Genomic DNA, 21573 nt, shown 5'->3' on the forward strand with positions numbered 1-21573 from the left:
AGGGGAACCCTCCTCCACTGCTGGTGAGAATATAAACTTGTACAACCACTCTGAAAAGCAATCTGGTGCTTTCTTAGACAACTAGGAATAGTGCTTCCTCAAGATCCAGCCATACCACTCCTAGGCATATATCCAAAAGAGGCTCAAGTACACAATAAGGACATTTGCTCAACCATGTTTGTAGCAGCCTTATTTGTAATAGCTAGAAGCTGAAAACAACCCAGATGCCCCTCAACTGAAGAATGGATACAGAAATTGTGGTACATCTACACAATGGAATATTACTCAGCAATAAAAAACAAGGAAATCATGAAATTTGCAGGTAAATGGTGAGAACTGGAAAAGATCATCCTGAGTGAGCGATCCCAGAAGTAGAAAGACACACACGGTATATACTCACTCATATAGACATATAATATAGGATAAACCTACTAAAATCTGTACAACTAAAGAAACTAATCAAGAGGGAGGACTCTGGCTAAAATGCTCAATCCCCATCTTGAAAGGCAAAGAGGATGGACATCAGAAGAAGAAGAAAACAGAAAACAATTTAGGAGCCTGCCACAGAGGGCCTCTGAAAGCCTCTTCCCTGCAGACTATCAAAGCAGACACTGAGCCTGATGGCCAACTGATGGGCAGAGTGAATGGAATTTTATGTAAGAAGTGGGAAATCTTAAGATCTGGAGAGGACAGGAGCTCCACAAGGAGAGCAACAGAACCAAAAAATCTGAGCACAGGTGTCTTTCCTGAGACTCATACTCCAACCAAGGACCATGCATGGAGATAACCTAAGACCCCTGCACAGATGTAGCCCATGGCAGTTCAGGGTCCAAGTGGGTTCCATAGTAATGGGAACAGGGACTGTCTCTGCTATAATCTGATTGGCCTGCTCTTTGATCACCTCCCCCTGAGGGGGGAGCAGCTTAAGTAGGCCACAGAGGAAGACACTGCAGCCACTCCTGATGAGATCTGATAGACTAGGATCAGAAGGAAGGAGAGGAGGACCTCCCTATCAGTGGAATTTGGGAGGGGCATGTGTGGAGAAGGGGAAGGGAAGGTGGGATTGGGAGGGGAGGAGGAAGAGGTTTATGAGAGGATACAAAGTGAATAAAGTGTAATTAATAAAATTAAAATAAAAATATTTAAAAAAGAATAGAACCAAGTGTTTGACTTGGTTACAGGATACCATTTATAAAGAAGGAAAAACAATCTAGTTTGACAACTTTAGTTTTAAACGTTGAAGGATATTTAAGGGAGAGAAGAAAGGAGGGCAAAGCTGTCTAGGATTCTAGAGAGGTAGGTTGCCTGACTTAAACACATGCTCACCACTTGTGTACATCATTACTTCAGCAGTTTAACCCTTATTTGCTGCTGAAATTCCATCAAGTAGCCTGGGGGTGCTATCAGCCAGGTCATGAGTTTCAGTGAAGTCCTGATCAATTCCTTGCTCTGCTTAGTTTCTCCATTACATTAGACTTTGAGTCTATAAAAATTCTAGCCCTACCTTCTTCCTTTTGGTAAGTCCAGTACTTTGAGCAGTGCCAGACCTGTGATGGACAGAAAAGTTTTTGTTTAATGAGCAAGTGCTAACAGTTAAATAGAATCAAAGAGCACGTAAAAACAGATTGAATAGTAGCAAAAGTTGGTGATAATATGAGATGTCAGTGCTGTAAAGCTCAGACAGAGAGCTTCACGGAAGTTAGCAATGTAGTCACCTTAACAGAGAAATCAAATTAAGACATAATCAAGACATATCTTCCGTAGTAGGAAAGTAAAGCTCCAAAGAAGGTTTAGTCTTCTTGCCTGCCTACTCTTTGTGTGTACCTTTTTCTTACTAAGGAAATAGTAGGCATAGGTTATTGTGTAATTTAAATGCTAATTTCTGTACCCCCTCATATCTGGTTACAATCCTTGTTCTAAGAATCTCCTGTCTTAATGTTATGTAAACACTGCTCCCCAATTGTCCTCTGATAGGCTAATAAAGCAGCTTACAGCTGATTGCTGAGCAGGGAGGAGAGAATAGAACAGGGAGAAGGAATTAGAAGAGGAAGTAGGAGACTGAGCCAGGGAAGAAATGTCCAGGAGACATCAGGAGACAGGGAGCAGGAAGCTCCAGCTACAAAGCCACAAAGTGCTTATCCCTGGGATGTACGCTGGGACGAAGCCAAATTAGCTTAGAGTTAAGAATAGAGTAATAACTGCCCAGTAATTGCATTGTGAAGCTTATTATTAAACAAATATAATAGAGTCTCAGTTATTCGTGTGTAGCCAAGTTAAGAGAGAACCTTAGACACAAACACAGATTTATAAAAATAACTTTAACAAATATGAAATGTAGCTATACTTCAATTTTGAATGAGATCCTAAAATCTTTTTACTTTTAAATCATTGTCCCTCTCATGAGACAAATACTTTGTGTATATTAATTTGCAGCTCTAAAAGTAATAGTAAGATTGGCCACCTTTTCATGTACTTTTATGGATATTTATATTATTTTTGTATAGATTCTTTTCCTGTTTATACTTTCAATTCTTTCAATTATGTTGTTTCTCCCTAATTTTTCCTATTAAAAAGCTGTGCACCATGTGTGTGTGGCTTTATATTTTAATTTTATTTTATCATTTTATTATTATTATTATATCGTTTATTATTTGGCAACTTTTAATTTTAATATGGTAAAATATTAAATATTCACTCTTTTTATATTCAGCAAATTTTGTATATGACCAAAATTATAAAATTAAAACCTATTTTTGTACATGCTTTAAAACTTAAGAAACTATTTTCTTTTCCTTGCTTTATTTGCCAGTTACTACACGTCATTTTATGGAAGGTAAAGTGGGTGTAAAGTGAATAAGTAAATAAACTTAATAAAGAAAGAAAATGGCCCCATAAACTCATATATTTGAGTGCTTAATCATCAGTTGGTGGAAATGTTTGGAAAGAGTCAGGAGTATGATATGGGTGGGAGAGGTTGGTCACTGGGGGTGGGCTTTAAAGCTTTTAAAACCACACCATCCCCAGCTAGTTTTTTCTGCCTACTACTCACAAAAAGGAGCTTGAGCCCTCCGCTACTATTTCAGGACTATGCCTGCCTGCTTGATGCCATGTACCTGACCATAGGATTTTAACCCTTTATAACCACGAGTCCCAAGTTAAACATCTTTTTTATTAGTTGCCTTGGTCATGCTGTTTTGTCACTGTAACATAAAAGTAATCAAATTAATTATATTGCTGATATATGAGCTGAGATATGAGTGTGAGAAAATGTAGGTACACCAGATAAAACTATCCTATTTGTCTTAGTTATTCGCTATTGTGTGGTGAGACAAAGGCAACTTATAAAAGAAAGTGTTTAATTGGAGTTTACATTTCCAGAGGGTTAGAGTCCAAAACCCCAATGGCGGAGACCATGACCCCAGGCAGGCCGACATGGCACTAAAGCAATTGCTTTGAGCTTACACATCGATCCACAAGCAGGCAGAGAAAACTATTGGGGAATGACGGACATTGTCTTTTGTAACCTCAATGCCTGGCCCCAGTGACACACCTATTTCCAACAAGACCACATATCCTAGACCCTCCCAAACAGTTCCACCAACTGACTATCAGGCATTTAAATACATACACCTGTGGGGGACATACTCAGTCAAACCACCACCATTGCTTGGCAGTGAAGAAACGCTGGATTGCAGGTTAGATACCAATGCCAATATTTGTGTCAGTATAAAGTTTTTGAGAGTAGACAAGTATTTTCTTTTCAGTCTCCCTGATGTTCATTCTAATTTGGAAAAGGCACTAGCCAGCACCAAACAAGAAGAAAAGGTCTCTGAAGTGAATATGTATTTGATATAATTTAAAAATTTTAAATACTTTTTTATTAAAGTAATTGTGCCTGTCTGAGTTAGGGAGTTATTACTGTGAAGAGACACCATAACCATGGTAACTCTTGAACTCTAGACTTTCAGATTAAGGGCCTGAAGCCTTACCAATTGAGCTATCCAGGCTTTTTTTTTCCTCCCCCATAGCAACTCTTATAAAGAAAAGTATTTAATTGGAGCTGGCATACAGTTTAGAGGTTTAGTCCTTTATCATCCATAGTTGAGAAAGCATGGTGGCACACAGGCAGACATGGTGCTGAGAAGAGAGAGTTAGGTATCCAGATAGGCAGCCAGCAGGAAGAGAAGAGCAGCAGTGGGCCTGGCTTGGTTTCTAAACCTCCAAGCCCACCCCCAATTACACACTTACTCCAACAAAGCCACACCTCCTAACAATGTCACTCCTTGTCAGACTATGGGGCCATTTCATTCAAACCACCACAATGACCCTCTTTCCATGCTGGCCTTTCAGAAAAACCATCACAAAGCAAAGCTCTTGCTCTTGTTGCCTAAGAGCAGAGGAAATTCGTCTGCAGGTCTTCTTCCTCCCTAAAGCACTTCCTCAAGAATGTGTACTGTGAGGAGTCATGAAAAATCAGAACAAGAAAGGCAAATCATGTACTGGGTTAGAAGCCAAGGCTAGGAAATTGCATTTGTGTTAAGGTCAGACAAGTCCAAGGCATGAAAACATAATGAGGCTCCATCCCAGGTTGCTGCAGAAGCAAAATGATAAAACAAGAATAAAGGCAAATAAATCCTGTAAGCTGCAATATGCTAAATAACACTTGGGCCTATATCCTACTCAGTACTTTATTTCTTACTTGTGGAAGGGCAAGCATATCTAAGCCACGTGTCCCTAACCTTTACTCCATCCCTAATTCCTTCCAGTCTTTGTATGTGCTTGGTTTGGTATAGTTCTTGCCACATTTATTAATGTCATTCTTAGTGCCCACTTGGTCCAACATCTAGCATCTCTAATGCCCACTGCTGTGTACCATCATGACCTCAGAGATTATTAGGGCTACTGAGATCATATTCTTTTCTTTGTTTCCGACTCCTGCCAGATATTTCTCACCACAGTACTCATACAACTCTGTGCTATTGTTCTCTCTCTCTCTCAAAAAAAAAAAAATCAAACTAAACAGAAATTACTACAATAGTCCTGTTTTAGTGGTGTCTTTTGTGTTATCTAAAGGAAATTTTATCTCCACTCTTTGTCTCTGATCCTCTTCCCTACTTGAAAGGAGCTTAAGAGCCAGGGTTTCAATTCTTCCCTGGAAGACAACTTGATCATGTAATTTAATTTGTATTTGTTTTATATGACTGTGGCTTCCTATAGTGTTATAGAAATTAAATAAACTGATGTGTGTTGACTTCTAAGGGAGCCTTGTATATAGTACAAAATACATTTGGTGTTTGTCAGGATTTTCTTTCATAGCATACAGTACACATACTCTTTGTTATCTTCAAGAGTCTATCATAAACTTTTGCTTACTGTGACTAGATGATTACAGTTCTGTCTCCAACGTGATATGGAAATTTGTCACCTTAATCCCAGTGTTCTTTCCTGACACTTGAGAAAAAAAACTAATCAGAGAAACAAAGTCACTAAAGTAGCATGTCTGCTAAGAACACTGACCATGGCAAATTGATGTTTGTATCGTGTCATCCTGGTTGCAAAAGAGTACTAGACTCCGAGTAAAATCTTGATTACAAGCATACCTCTGGCTTCCCTTTGGGTTATATACAGAATCTGCCTTTTGATCAGTACTCTCTTCCTTTGGAAAGACCAGAGGCCATGGGGGGCCATTGTTATTGTTAGAACAGCAATTTGTCCTTAGACTACTGTAGTAACGTCTGTTCTAATGTAAGGACAACATATTCAATATGTTTTCAAACAGAGAAACTTGGTGGAGACTGTAGCAGGTGTGATTTTTACCTATAAATAACTCACAAAGAGGAAATGGGTTTAAAAAATAATACACATTATCCTACAGATTTGTGAGCGATTCTAGCTTAATAGATAATCAAACACTGCTTTCATAATTTAGGTCTTGAATAGGGTTCGATCCATAGCTGCGGGGAGATGAGTTTGTTGATGCCATTGATAATTATAGCAAGCTTCAAGATCTCTTGGTTCTAATATGATTTATGTCCAGATTTGTCCATCTGAGTGCCCCCCCCCCCGACAGGCCCTCCTGAACAAACAAGAAAAAATCATCTTAAGAAACATACTGCAAAGACACATTGAATTGAATGACAGGGACATATACTTAAAATACATACATGCACACACACACACATGCCAGTACCTATAAATCTGCTTTTGTAGAATTTGTCTGAAGCTGGGATTGGTGGCCTGTGACTAATTCTAGCACTTAAGAGAGGAGGATCAGGAGTTCAAGGTCATTCTCTGCGGTATCATGAGCTCAAGCCTGCCCTGAATGACATGAAACACTGCCTCTAAAAGCAAAGCAAAGCATGGAATCTTATGTAAGAAGTGGGAAATAGTAAGAGCTGGAGAGGACGGGAACCACACAAAGAGAGCAACAGAGCCAGAAAATTTGAACACAGGGAACTTCCCAGAGACTCATACTCCAACCAAGTACTATGCATGGAGATAAACTAGAACCCCTGCACAGATGTAGCCCATGGCAGTTTAGTGTCCAAGTGGGTTCCATAGTAATAGGAAGAGGGACTGCCTCTGACATAATCTGATTGGCCTGCTCTTTGATCACCTCCCCCTGAGGGGGGAGCAGCCTTACCAGGCCACAGAAGAGGACAATGCAGCCACTCCTGATGTGATCTGATAGACTAAGATCAGAAGGAAGGAGAAGAGGACCTTCCCTATTAGTGGACTTGGGGAGGGGCATGCATGAAGAAGGAGGAGAGAGGGTGGGGTCGGGAGGGGAAGAGGGAGGAGCTTATGGAGGGATACAAAATGAATAAAGTGTAATTAATAGTAAAAATAAAATAAATTAAATTAAAAAAGTAAAGAAGAAAAGCAAAGCAAAAAATAAAAAATAAAAACAAAATAAAAGGTAATTGCCTGGAAAAGAAAATGCTTAAAGGACCCAGGCTACAAAGCTTTCATCTGAGACAATCTGGATTTCAAACTATGAATTTAAATTGTAAACAATTCTGCTGGTAATTAAATGACGTGGAGTTCAAGAAACACTGCTCTCTAAAGTGGAAGCAAATTTTAGAGTAAGAATCTTTTATGATTGCTAAATTCAAGATGGTAGAGTCCAGAGGTGGTGGATATTAGGCTCATCTTTAAATTAAGGTTGGCCTCTTGACTTGGCTGGGATCTTGAAAACTGGGCTAAAGAACAACTGAGAACTTCTCACAACATTGTCCTCAAGATATAATGGAAATACTTTAATACATTCATTAAATGATAAATAAGTAAGTCATAGTTCACTTTATAAAGCTAAATGCATATCTTAATTTGCTATGTAGTTAATGGAGATCCATAATTTTCAGAAATGGAGATAAAAGAGAAAAGTAAAGACAATGAATTAACTAACAATCACATGCTACTTTAGTTCTAAAATGAGGGAGGGGTGTAAAATTTAGACACTTTGGTCTATATGTCTCTGCTGAAAGTTTAGCTGAGGTCTTGAATAAAGCAGGGGGCTTATTAAACACTGATGAGAGAAAATGATAATCTGTTTTATTTCTATATAAGAAAAGCAGAAAAACTCATGAAAAATTGATGCTCAGGTCTATGAGTCACGGGATTTGAATCTCATTTTTTTTATTATTTAATTTTAGTTTCCAAGTCAAAAATCTAATAAAAGATCATGGAGTAACTGGCAGGAAACAAAATCACTCAGGAGTAGTACCAGCATAATTCAAAACAAAGAGTTCCCAAAGTGGAAAACAAGCTGCAATAAACATAAGATCACAATCAAACTTGGAAAATACATGAGCCAACAATCAGTCATGAATACGGAAGATGAAACAGATATGAGACTAAACACCCAGCCACTTAGAGCAAGGAAATACCCACATCAGAGACTTTTTAAAAGTACGTGTGTATGACTGATGAGTTACAAAGAAAGAATAAAACACAGCAGAATTAAACCAAGCTTTAAATGAAACGCTTTAGCTAATGTGAAAGATCCAATGATGTTTTAAACAGCGAGTTGGTAATGGCTACAGAGAAACTGGAAGGTGGCTCAGAAGAAATCACCCTTGATTTAGATCAGAGGAATGATGCACGGAGACATCCTTGAAATTCTGTGTGATGCTTGTCATGGTGATAAGATCGCGTCACAACAATGCAAAGTACCAGAAAGGTATAAAATATGATGGGTACACTGAGCCTGTGCACACAACTCTGAAAGAAGACTAAAAGATGAACAAGACATTACCATTGTCAATAGAAAACAGTCAGGATTTATAGAACATTTGAAATATAAGAACAGAAGAAAAGCACTTATAGATAAAGAGCCAAACGTTTTCCAAATTTTGATGAAACTCACAAATTAAAGCTAACAAAACAACTAAGCATATGAAACTTGCAAAAATCTGAATTAAGTGATTCTGCTTCTAAGAAGAGTTTCAAAATATCCTAAGAACAGAAAGTTTTAAGAATAATAAACATAATGAAATCTATATGATGATCAATCCTCACTTAGAAAGACAAATGGGAGGTGCATTGGACATAGGAGAAAACAAGTAACAGGGCAGGAGCCTACTGCAGAGGGCCCCTGAGAGACTCTACCTAGCAGTGTATCAAAGCAGATACTAAGACTCATAACAAAACCTTCGGCAGAGTGCAGGGAATCATAAGAAAGAAGGGGAGTTAGTATGATGGGGAAAGGATAGGAGCTCTACAAGGACCAAATATATCTGGGCACAGGGTCTTTTCTGAGACTGACACTCCATCAAGGACCATGTATGGATATAACCTAGAACCTCTGCGCAGATGAAGCTCGTGGTAGCTCAGTAACCAATTGGTTTCCCATAGTGAGGGGAACAAGGACTATTTCTGACTGGAACTCAATGGCAGTCTCTTGGACCTCCCCACCCCCCAAGGGAGGAGCAGTCCTGCTAGGCCATAGAGAAGGACTTTGCAGCCAGTCCTGAAGACACCTGATAAAACAGGATCAGATGAAAAGGGAGGAGGCCCTCTCCAATCAGTGGACTTGGAAAAGGGCAGGGAGGAGATGAGGGAGGGAGGGAGGAGATGAGGGAGGGAGGGAGGGTTTGGGAGGGAATGAGGGAGCAGATACAGCTGGGATACAGTTAATAAAATGTAACTAATAATAAAAAAATTAAATTAAAAAAATAATAAATAAGAAACAAATTACTCACTCAGAAGAAATTATAAGAGAAAGCTTTTCAATCTAAGTAGAATAATCTAGAAAACATTATGATAAAAATAATATCTTTATAGTATTAAGACTATGCCAGTTAGAGTCCTGCAGCTGAAAGAAGTGGGCACGTGTTTCTATCCCTACCCCAGAAGTGATTTCCAATCAATAACCTCTTGCAAATAAAAAATTAGTTTTCTCCAAGGAGAAACAAACTACTTTTTTGTTGTTGTTGATATCTTGTTTGTTTGATTTTTGAGATATAGTTTCTCTGTGTAGCCTTGGCTGTCCTGGACTAGCTTTATAGACCATGCTGACCTCGAACTCATAGCTGTTTGCCTGCCTCTGCCTCCCAAGTGATGGCATTAACTGCAGCACTGTGCCTGGCTAGCAGACTACTCTGAAGGGTAGCCTGCATACTCAGCAATAGACTGCCAAATGAAAAAAACTCAATGACAATTTTGGAGGTTCTTTATCTCATAATGTTATGCCAGGTCATTTATCTATATAGAATCTATCTATCCATCTATCTATCTATCTATCTATCTATCTATCTATCTATCTATCTATCATCTATCTCTCCATCTATCCATCCATCCATCCATCCATCCATCTTTACCCTACGGGTTTTACCTACATATTACAGCTTCCAGTATTCCTGAATATGGGAATGGGTGTATTTCTGTTTCTATATCTGTTTCTTGTGTCTCTTCTCCTTCAGCTTGTTTGATTTGCCCCATATTGATTTGTTTGTTTTTATCCTATTTTATATTTTATTTTATGTAATTGTCATCTCTTAGATGCCTGTGTGTTTTCTAAGGATAGGCAGTGGATTCCTATGGGATAGAAAATAGAGGAATTGGAAGGTTCAGAGGGAAGGGAAATCATAATCAGAATATATTGGATGAAAAAATCTATTTTTAATTAACAAAAAATTAGGGGCATATTTGAATAAACTATGTTTTTGTTAATTGCATTTACTTTCAATTCATATATATCATTAAGTGCTTGAGAATAAAAGCTATAAATAATAAAAATAGATCCTACATTATCAAAATTAATAGAGGACAAAAAAGTAATAATAGGAACCTGTTCTGTGAACTAGAATTTAAGAAAGAATGAAAGACAAACAGTAATGATAAATAAAACCTCCATACCAATGTAGTAATATAAATTCAAATGTATGACTAAACCCTAACAATACAAATATATTTAAAAGAAAGGTGACAGAGTTTCTCAATTTTAAGCAGGTTATCTTTTACATTTATTTATTTTCTCGTAAGTGTGTGTTTCGGAAAATGAACCTATAAGATTCGTTCTCTCCTTTCATCACCTTTCATCACGTAGATTCCAAGGGTTGAACTCAGGTTGTCAGATGATCTGTCGTAAAAAAAAACTATCATGTGTGAGAAATTCTCACTGTGTTGACATCTTACTCAAGACATTGTTCTTTACTGCTCTCTCTGATAATTTTCTGCTGAAGAGAATAATACCTGAATGGTCTGTGTCGACACAGTCACATATACACAGTCCTTTGATATCTGCTAGAGTCGTAGATAGGGCCTGGATTTCTGGGGATGCTGGGATATTAAACCGTGCCATACTGAGAGGCACGGCTACTTCCTGCTAAGCCACGTTTTGATGGGTTTCACTGAAAGTATGGGTCTATCAGGCAGACTCTTCACAAAAGAAATAAGTACTTTGTGTTTGAAACTGCACTGCTTTGGTTCACTGTCTTTATCTTTTGGAATTTTCACTTTTTTTTTTTTTTTTTTTTTTACTGGCCTAGCCTGATGGAATAGCTCAAAGAGGATTTCCTCATTACTTTCAACTCAAGGTGGCTATAAATAGAGCACAGTCAACCTCAGTGGCTGCTGTCCATCTTCTTGTGACTCTGCCCTCCCAGGTCTAAGCTGAATACTTACCACCTGTGGTCTAAACTCTAAGGAAAACTTTACCAAATATTTTTTAATGAATTCCTTGATAATTTCACACTATTTGATTTAGATTTACTACTAATTCCTCACCCTTAAATCCTCCAGATCCATCCCTACCTCCCTATCCCCAACTTTATGCCATCTTTTAAAAACATTTTTCACCTGATAACACATCAGTTCTCATTTCTGCTGTCTATTATGGTTTTGGTGTGAGGGCATCACTGGAGCATGGTCAAACTACCAACAACCACATCCTTGAAGAAAACTGACTCTCCATACTCCAAAAGCCACCAACTATCCATAGTTTTTCAGTTAGCTCTCCCCCACTCCATGTCAGAATGTTGACTGGCTGAATCTCGAACCAGTCTTCTGCAGGCATGCATAGCTGCCCGAGTTCACAAGTGCAATGGTCCTGTCTTGTTCAGCACATACTATTTTGAACTGGCCCTCCTCACTTTCTGGCCCTTACATTTTTTTATATGAACACTTCTGTTACGGGCCTTGTGCCTTGGAAAAATGGTGTGACCTAGATGTTATAGTTGTGGCTAAGCAATCCACTTGTTCTCTGCATTTTGTCCAGTGGTGAGTTTCTGCATTAACCACAGTCCACTCTACACAGAGAAAGCTCCTTGAGGATGCCTGAGAGAAGCAGATGTTCTAACCTATAGTCAGAGAGATGCAAATTTAGAAGTCAGTTTGATACAATGTCCATTTAGTGAAATAATAGTAGAAGGTTCATTCCAGTGCCTGTGAATTCCCATAAATATGTTTTTTTTAGCCAGATTTGCAGTGCCAAGCATGTATTTTCTCTTGTGGAGTGGGCTTTAAGCAAAATACAGTTATGGTTGTTTTGATGAATTGGCAACACAAAAGAGTTCTAGCAGAAGAAGTAATTGCTCAATCCAATGTTCTATATCTTTGGAGGATCAGAGGCAAAGCATGCCTGGGTTTGGGTTTTGCAGTGTGGACTTCTTTCTCTCAAGTGGACCTCTTGATGACTTCATCCCTAGGTCAACAGGAGAGCTGCTAATATTACATCTTATGATTAGTTTTTCCATTTCACATTAAAGAGGTAATATTAAAAATTCATCTTATTTTAAATTGTTTGAGGAAAGTCAGGTGATAATCTCTAAAATTACAAGCTTGCAGGAACAAGCATTTGTTGGTATAGACCCTTGTCAAATTCTCTGTACAGTGACTGAGAGGATAGCCCATTAGACCATCTCAAAAATCTAGTAAGGACGGCTGAGCAGCATCAGCGTTATCCACTGGACCTAATGAAGTATAGCTTCTCAGTGTCGTCTCTTTCCATTTCTGATTTTCAGACATCACCTTGTACAACAAAGCCCTAAGTGTTAGAAGCATTACCTCCTAAATAACCCGTTCTTTTCCCATATATATTACATTTCCACTATTTGTCTTGAAACATCAGTGTTTAATTTTCCCAGTGTGTTCATTATCTATAATGGGACAACCATTATACTTGATAATGGAAAATATAAATTATTCAAACCTGAATTTTTTTCATGAAAGAGTTCATAGTCAATATGCAAAGATTATTAAAATAAGATACCTGTGAGCAAAATGCATGAGGTGCCTTGAAAATAATTTAAGAGCTAAAAAGGATTATTAAAGGGGGTTATATATGAGCTAAGCTGAGAAATAGGCATAATTACTAGAAAAAGGCAATGGTTTTGGTAACATTCCTGAAGTCACTAATTCCACATCCAATTTCTAATTTTTAATAATTCATTAAAATTATACAAGATAAAGGGTACTCTCTGAACAAGCCCTAAACATCTTCTGAAAAACGTGTGTTATGTAAAATATTTTAATTTGGTGTATACTACTACAGTATCTGTGAATGGCAGAGAATTAAAGATGTGGCTAGAACCATAGCAGATATAATTTTTTTAAAAATTATTTTTTTATTAATTACAGTTTATTTCTTTTGTATCCCAGCTGTAGCCCCCTTCCCCATCCCTTCCAAAACACAGTCTCTTTCCCTGTCTTTTTCCTATGCCCTTCTCCCAGTACACTGATAGAGGAGGTCCTATCCCTAGCCTATCAAGTCTTCATCAGGACTGGGTGCATTGTCTTCCTCTTTGACCTGGTAAGGCTGCCCCCCCACTCAGGGGGAGGGGATCAAAGAGCTAGCCCTTGAGCTCATGTCAGAGACAGTACCGTTCCCATTACTAGGGAACCCTCTTGGACACTGAGCTGCCATGGACTACATCTGAGCAGGGGTTCTAGGTTATCTCCATCAATGGTACTTGTTTGGAGTATCAGTCTCAGAAAAGACTCCTGGGCCCAGATTTTTTGGTTCTGTTGCTCTCCTTGTGGAGCTCCTGTCACTTCCAGGTCTTCCTATCTCCCCATTCTTTCATAAGATTCCCTGCACTCTGCCAAAGGTTTGGCTATGAGTCTCAGCATCTACTTTGGAACCCTTCTGGGAAGAGTCTTTCAGAGGCCCTCCGTGGTAGGCTCCTGTCAGGTTCCCTGCTTTCTTCCTCTTCCAATGTCCATTCCATTTGCCTTTCTGAGTGAGGATTACTCATCTTACCCAGGGTCCTCCTTCTTGATTAGCTTCTTTAGGTGTTCAGATTTTAGTATGTTTATCCTATTTTATACATCTAATATCCACTTACAAGTGAATATATACCATATGTGTCTTTCTGCTTCTGGGATACCTCACTCAAGATGGTATTTTCTAGGTCCCACCATTTGCCTGCAAATCTCATGATTTCCTTGTTTTTATTTGCTGAGTAGTATTTCATTGTGTAATGTACCACAATTTCTGCATCCATTCCTCCTCCGTTGAGAGACATCTGGGTTGTCTCCAGATTCTGGCTATTAATAAAGCTGCTATGAACATGGTTGAGAAAATGACCTTTTTTGTATACTTGAGCCTCTTTTGGATATATTCCCAGGAGTGGTATAGCTGCATCTTGAGGTAGCACTATTCTTAATTGTCTGAGAAAGCACCAGATTGATTTCCAAAACGGTTGTACCAGTTTACATTCCCAGGAACAATGGAGGAGAGTTCCCCCTTTTCCACATCCTCACCAGCATGTGTTGTCACTTGAGTTATTCATCTTAGCCATTCTGATGGGTGTAAGGTGAAATCTTAGGATTGCTTTGATTTGCATATCCCTGGTGACATAGGACGTTGAACGTTTCTTAGGACGTTGAATGGTGTTTCTCTGCCATTTGATATTCCTCTATTGAGAATTCTCTGTTCAGCTTTGTACCCCATTTTTATAATTGGTTTCTTGATTTGTGGCTGTTTAACTTCTTGAGTTATTTATATATTCTGAATATTAGCTTTCTGTCAGATATAGAGTTGGTGAAGATCCTTTCCTAGTCTGTAGACTGTCATTTTGTTCTGACAACAGTTTCCTTTGCTTTACAGAAACTTTTCAGTTTCATTAGGTCCCATTTATTGATTGTTGCTCTTAGAACCTGTGCTGTTGGTGTTCTATTCAGGAAGTTGTCTCCTGTGCTAATGAGTTCAACTCTCTTTCTCACTTTTTCTTTTAACAGGTTTAGTGTGTCTGGTTTTATGTTGAGGTCTTTGATCCACTTGGACTTCAGTTTTGTGCAGGGTGATAAGTATGGATCTGTTTGCATTTTTCTACATGTAGACATCCAGTTAGATCAGCACTATTTGTAGAAGATGCTATGTTTTTTTCCATTGTATGGTTTTGGCATCTTTGTCAAAAATCAGGTGTCTATAAGTGTGTGGGTTTATTTCTGGGTCTTCTATTTGATTTCATTGATACACCAGCTGGTTTCTATGCCAGTACCATACTATTTTTATTACTGTTGTTCTATAGTACAGCTTGAGATGAGAGATGGAGATAACTCTAGGTCTTTTATTGTTGAGGATTGTTTTAGTGATTCTGGGTTTCTTGTTATTCCATATGAAGTTGAGAATTTTTCTTTCAATGTCTGAAATAATTATGTTAGTAATTTGATGGGAATTGCATTGCATCTGTAGATTACTTTTGGAGAGATGGCCATTTTTACTATGTTAATCCTGCCAAGCCATGAACATGGGCGATCTTTCCATCTTCAGATATCTTCTTCAATTTCTTTCTTCAGAAATTGGAAGTTATTTTCATACAAGTCTTTGACTTGCTTGGTTAGAGTTACACCAAGGTACTTTACGTCCTTTGTTGCTATTGTGAAGGGTGTTGTTTCCCTAATTTCTTTCTTAGCCCATTTGTCTTTTGTATACAGGAGGGCTACTGATTTTCTGAGTTAATTTTGTATTCAGCTACTTGGGTGAAGCTGTTTTTCAGCTATAGGAGTTTCCTGGTAGAATGTTTGGGATCACTCAGATATAGTATCATATCATCTGTAAATAAAGATCCTTTGACTTCTTCCTTTCCAAACTGAATCCCCTTGTTCTCCTTTAATTGTCTTATTGCTCTCCAAGGACTTCAAAACTGTGTTGAAGAAACATGGAGAGAGTGGGCAGCCTTGCCTTGTCCCTGATTTCTGTGGGATCGCTTTAAGTTTCTCCCCATTTAGTTTGATGTTGGCTATAGGCTTGCTGTATATCACCTTTACTATGTTTAGATATGTGCCTTGTATCCCTGATCTCTCCAGTACTTTAAACATGAATGGATGTTGGATTTTGTCAAATGCTTTTTCAGCATCTAGGGAGATTTTCATGTGTTTTTTTTTTTCTTTCAGTTTGTTAATATGGTGGATCACATTGATGGATTTCCATATGTTGAACCACCCCTGCATACCTGGGATGAAGCCTACTTGGTCATAGTGGATGATATCTTTGATGTGTTCTTGGATTCGGGTTGCGAGTATTTTGTTGAGTATTTTTGCATCAATGTTCATAAGGAAGATTGGCCTGAAATTCTTTTTTTTTTCTTTTTCTTTTCTTTTTTTTTTATGTTTGTGAGGTTTAGGTGTTAAGGTGACTGTGACTTCATAGAATGAATTTGGTAATGTTCCTTCTGTTTCTATTTTGTGGAATAGTTTGAAGAGTATTGGTGTTAGCTCTTCTTTGAAGGTATGGTAGAATTCTGTACTGAAACCATCTGGTCCTGGGCTTTTTTTTGGATGGGAGACTTTTGATGACCGCTTTTATTTCCCTAGGGGATAAAGGACTATTTAATTTATTTACCAGGTTTTGATTCAGCTTTGATAAGTGGAATTGATCAAAAAATTGTCCATTTCATTTAGATTTTCAAATTTTGTGGCATATAGGCTTTTGAAGTAAGACCTAATGATTGTTTGGATTTCCTCAGTGTCTGTAGTTATGTCTGCCTTTTCATTTCTGATTTTGCTGATGTGGATAGTGTCACTCTACCTTTTAGTTAGTTTGGCTAAAGGTTTGTCCATCTTGTTGATTTTCTCAAAGAACCAGCTTTTGGTTTCATTGATTCTTTGAATTGTTTTATTTGTTTCTAATTGATTGATTTCAGCCCTGAGTTTGATTATTTCCAGCTGTCTATTCCTCTTGGATGTGTCTGCTTCTATTTTTTTTCCTAAGGCTTTCAGGTGAGCCATTATGTTGCTTGTATGACATGTTTCAAATTTCTTCTTGAAGGCACTTAGTGCTATGAATTTTCCTTTTAGTACAGCTTTCATTTTGTCCCATAAGTTTGGGTATGTTGTGCTTTCATTTTCACTGAATTCTAGGAAGTCTTTAATTTCTTCCTTTATTTCTTTCCTGACACAGCTGTCATTGAGTAGCAAGTTGTTCAGTTTCCTTTTGTGTATAGGCTTTTTGCTATTTCTGTTTTTGTTGACGTCCAGCTTTAGTCCATGGTGGTTAGATAGGATACACGGGATTATTTCAGTCTTTTTGTATCTGTTGAGGCTTGCTTTGTGACCAGCTAGATAGTCTATTTTGGAGAAGGTTCCAGGAGGTGTTTTGAAGAAGGTAAATTCTTTTGTGCTTCAGTGAAAGGTTCTGTAGATGTCTGTTAGGTCCATTTGATTCATGACCTTGTTAGAGTCATTGTTTCTTTGTTTAATTTCTGTTTTGTTGATCTGTTCTATGTTGAGTGGCATGTTGAAGTCTCCCACTATTAATGTGTGGGGATCTATGTGTGGATTCAGTTTTATCAATGCTTCTTTTACAAATGTGGGTGCTCTTGTATTTGGGGCATAGATGTTTAGAACTGTGATGTCTTCTTGGAATTTTCCTTTGATGTGTATGAAATGTCCTTCCACATCTCTTTTGATTAATTTTGGTTGGAAGTCTATTTTATTAGATGTTTGAATGGCTACTCCTGCTTGCTTCTTAGGTCCACTTGCTTGGAAAACCATCTTCCTGCCCTTTACTCTCAGGTAATGTCTATCTTTGTGACCTAGGTGTGTTTCTTGTATGCAACAGATTGTTGGGTCTTGTTTATGTATCCATTCTGTTAGTCTGTTTGGTTTTATTGGAGAGTTGAGTCCATGGATATTGAGAGAGTTTAATGACCATAAGCTGTTTGATGCTTTGATTTTGTTGTTGGTTGTGGTAGTGTGTTTGTCGGCTTGATGACTTTTAGTTTTGCTGTCATGAGGTTATTTATTTCCTGTATTTTCCCCGAATGTAGTTAGATTTCCTGGGTTGTATTTTTCCTTCTATTATTTTCTGTGATGCTGGATTTGTGTGCAGGTATTGTTTAAATTTGTTTTTGTCATTAAATATCTTGTTTTCTCTGTCTATGAAGACTGAGAGTTTTGCTGGGTATGGTAGCCTGTGCTCACATCTGTGTTCTCTTAGGGTCTGCATGATATCCGTCCAGGCCCTTCTGGCTTTCATAGAGTCTGTTGAGAAGTCAGATGTGATTCTGATGTCTTTGCCATTATATGTTACTTGGCCTTTTTCCCTTGCAGCTTTAATATTCTTTTCTTTGTTTTGTATACTTACTGTTTTGATTATTATGTGGTGGGAGGATTTTCTTTTCTGGTCTAACTTGTTCGGTGTTCTGTAGATTGCTTGTATGCTTATAGGCCTCTCCTTTAAGTTGGGGAAATTTTCTTCTATGATTTTGTTGAAAATATTTTCGGGGCTTTGGAGATGGAATCTTCTTTTTCCTCTATTCTTATTATTCTTAGGTTTTGTCTTTTCATGTTGTCTTGGATTTATTGGACAGTCTATGTCAGGGATTTTTTAGATTTAACATTTTCTTTGAGGGATACATCGATTTCTTTCATTGTATCTTCCATACCTGGGATTCTTTCTTCCAGCTCTTGTAATCTGTTGGTTATGCTTACCTCTATAGTTCCTGTTTTCTTCCCTAAGTTCTTCCTCTCCATAATTTCCTCTGTTTTGTTTTCTTTAATTTTTCCAATTCTCTCTTCAGATCTTGAACCATTTTGTTGATTTCCTTCATCTGTCTGACTAAATTTTCCTGTTTTTCCTTCAATTCCTTCACCTGTTTGTTTGAACATTCCTCTGTTTCTTTTATTTATTTCAACAATTAATTATTTCCTCTGAAGGCCACAAACTGTTTGGTTGCATTTTCCAGTATTTCTTTACAGATGGCCATAATCTTTTTTACTTTATTTCTTTACACATATTTTTGTTTTCTATACTATCTTCTTCATAAGCATAGATGTAAGATCATCTTCTCAAATTTCATTTATGATATGGTGTCCAGGGCTGCTTTCCCCTGGATAACTGGGTTCTGGAGATACCATATTGCTTTGGCTTTTGTTGGTTGAGCTTTTATGCTGCCCTCTATCCATTGGGCTCATGTGTTGGCTATTAGTTTCTGGTGCCTCCTGGAATCCTGGGGTGGGAAGAATCACCTTGGCAGGAAGATGATTTTCCTGAAGAAGGCCTCCTCAGCTTTTTGGGTATGCTCACAAATGGCCAGTGCTTCTTAGGAATTGCCACAGCTCACTTCAAGCATATGGACCTGAATGGTAACTGTGGCCTTTGGTATTCAGGGGTGCTCTCCTTTCACTAAGAGAAGTCCTGGAGACAGCTACCCTGCTGCTGGGTTTCTTGCTCTGAATTTAGGCTGCTCTTACATTGTTTTTTCTGGGTACAGCCCTCTTGAAGAACCAGGGAGTCCTGCTGTTTGGTCAGTTTAGCTAGGAATAACTGGTTGTATTTTGGAACAGTATCTGAAGACTGATCCCTTGGATCTCAAGCTTCTGTAGGTCTGAGGTTGGAGCTCTGTGCCCTAGTATCCAAGTGGTAATCATTGTCATGTGAGCTCAGAACTCAGGCATGCAGTAGGAGACTAGAGCCTGGAGCATGCAGGAAACCCACAAACTTTTCCTGGGTGTCCTGAATTCAGACCTGCTGTTTTATACAATGTGGGGTTTCCTCCCTACAGGGAGACCCAATCTGTGGTGTTTTGGGGTCCACAGTTCCATCTGGGATGGTGAGTAGAGCACACAGGTGCAAGTGGCTCTGCGCTGGCAACTGGGTGCCTGCAGGAACCCTGGAACTTTTCCTGAGAACTTTTTTTGGGAGGGGGGAGGTGGTCAGCTGAGTGCCCTGAGGTCGAAACTGATGTTTCCCCCACAGCAGGGTTTCCCCCCAACAGGAAAACCCATTCTGTGGTGTCCTGGGGCCCACATCTCTGTCTGGGAAGGTGAGTCAGGCATGCAGGCAGCTCTCTGGGCTGGCGACTCAGTGCGCTGCTCTGGGATGGCGGCTGAGCACCCAACCCTGGGCTGGCAGCTAAGCTCCCACTGTACCCCAGGACCTTTTCCGGGGATTGTATGCACCCACTGCACCCCAGAACCTTTTCCGGGGATTGTATGCGTGACCTGATTTTGGTACCGATTGCTTCCTTCACGTGGGGTTTTCTCTTGACTGGAAATCTCAGTCTCTGATGTTGTGGTGTCCACAGTTTGGTCTGGGATGGCAGCCATGTGCCTCTCGGCTGGCCACTGAGCACCTGCTGCGAACAGGGGATTCTTCCAGGTTTAGCTGGGTGACCTGATCCCGACTGATTCCCACACCGTGGGGTTTCCTCTCACCCGGGAAACACAATCCCTGGTGTTTGAGGGCCAGAGTTCAGTCTGTTTGTCATTGTGCTGTCACTGCTGTCCTGTTTGTCAGACACAGTGTCCTCCCGGCGTTGCCATCCTCGGTGCCCCACAGGTGCAATCTTAAAAGGCAGGATAATCCTCATGGCCTCTGGGTACTGGAAGACTTAGCAGGGCTCAAAGCTGGGGACTGACTTGGGTCTTGATATTTTTCTAATAATGTTTTCCTCCAGAAATTATCCTACGAACATTTTTGGGTCTCTAGTCTAGTACTTTGCTTATATTCCTATGGGATGTTTTAACCTTTTGAAACTTGGTAGTATATCCCGAGTGTTCTCAGAAAATTCTTCAAGGCATGGTTTTCTTCCTAATTCCATAAGTCTTCAATTAAACCTGAAAATTCTTTACTACTAATTCTTCTTAACACCTAAGTGAAAATATTATCTCAGTCCTAAGTGAGAAGTAAGGCTGGATTAAAGCTGTGTTACCAAAATTTTGGGTCATCAAGTTCTCAGCCACAAATAGCCATAGAAAACATAGTTTGGTTTACTGTAGTAGTTTATTCATTAGCTAGTTTTATATTTGTGCATAATATTTTCTTCGCTGAAAGAACAAAGACAAAAAATGATGATTACTTTCACTTACATTTTGCATTCTAAGTGGAGTTTCTAACGATTTCAAAGAAGCAAAGAGAAGGAAAAATATCAAGTTTAGCAATGATGTAGTAGAAATTATGTCTTCTGGATTACAAAAAAACATTTTAGAACTCATAAGTTCAGAAATGTTGCAAGAAATAAAATCAATCTATGATGTTCAATTGCAGTTCCAACTCTTAGCAGTTTAAAAATCCAAAGCTGAAAATTAAGAATAGAATTATATTTGTAATAGCATCTAAATAAATGAAGTACTTTGCATAAACATAATGAAAGAAGGGCAAAATCTAGGTACTAATAAAACACAGCATTATGGGAATGTAAGCACCTATGTAAAGGAAAATTCACAAGTATAGTTATGATTTCGAAACATAAGACAGGAGTTTGGAGACAGCACGGTTCTTCACATTGTTCTATAGATTAAACACAAGTCTTATCAAAATACAAGCTAGTACATTTATAGAAACTGACAAGCTGATCCTATAGTTTGTAAGAAATGCAAACTATCTTTATAAAGAAGCCAACTGTCTTTTAAGAGTGAAAGTCAGAGCTAAAGGACTCACGAGTGTTACAATTAATATTTGCATACTATTCCGCCATTCCAATATACTTCAAAGCATGTGAGTCATTACATGTTAAGGTTGTTTTCATCATTTGTGTTTGCATAATATTGTAGGTGCTAGTTTTTAAACTGCTTATTTGGGGTTCGAATAGCCTCTACCTCCCATCCAACCACCCAAGCATAAGTAGGAGAGAAAGAATGTTAGAAGGAAACGGCGACATAGATGCTTTATTTCTTCTGGCTGGA

Source organism: Psammomys obesus, unplaced genomic scaffold, assembly GCF_907164565.1.
Source record: "Psammomys obesus unplaced genomic scaffold, mPsaObe1.curated_primary_1811, whole genome shotgun sequence".
NCBI classification, from domain to species: Eukaryota; Metazoa; Chordata; class Mammalia; order Rodentia; family Muridae; genus Psammomys; species Psammomys obesus.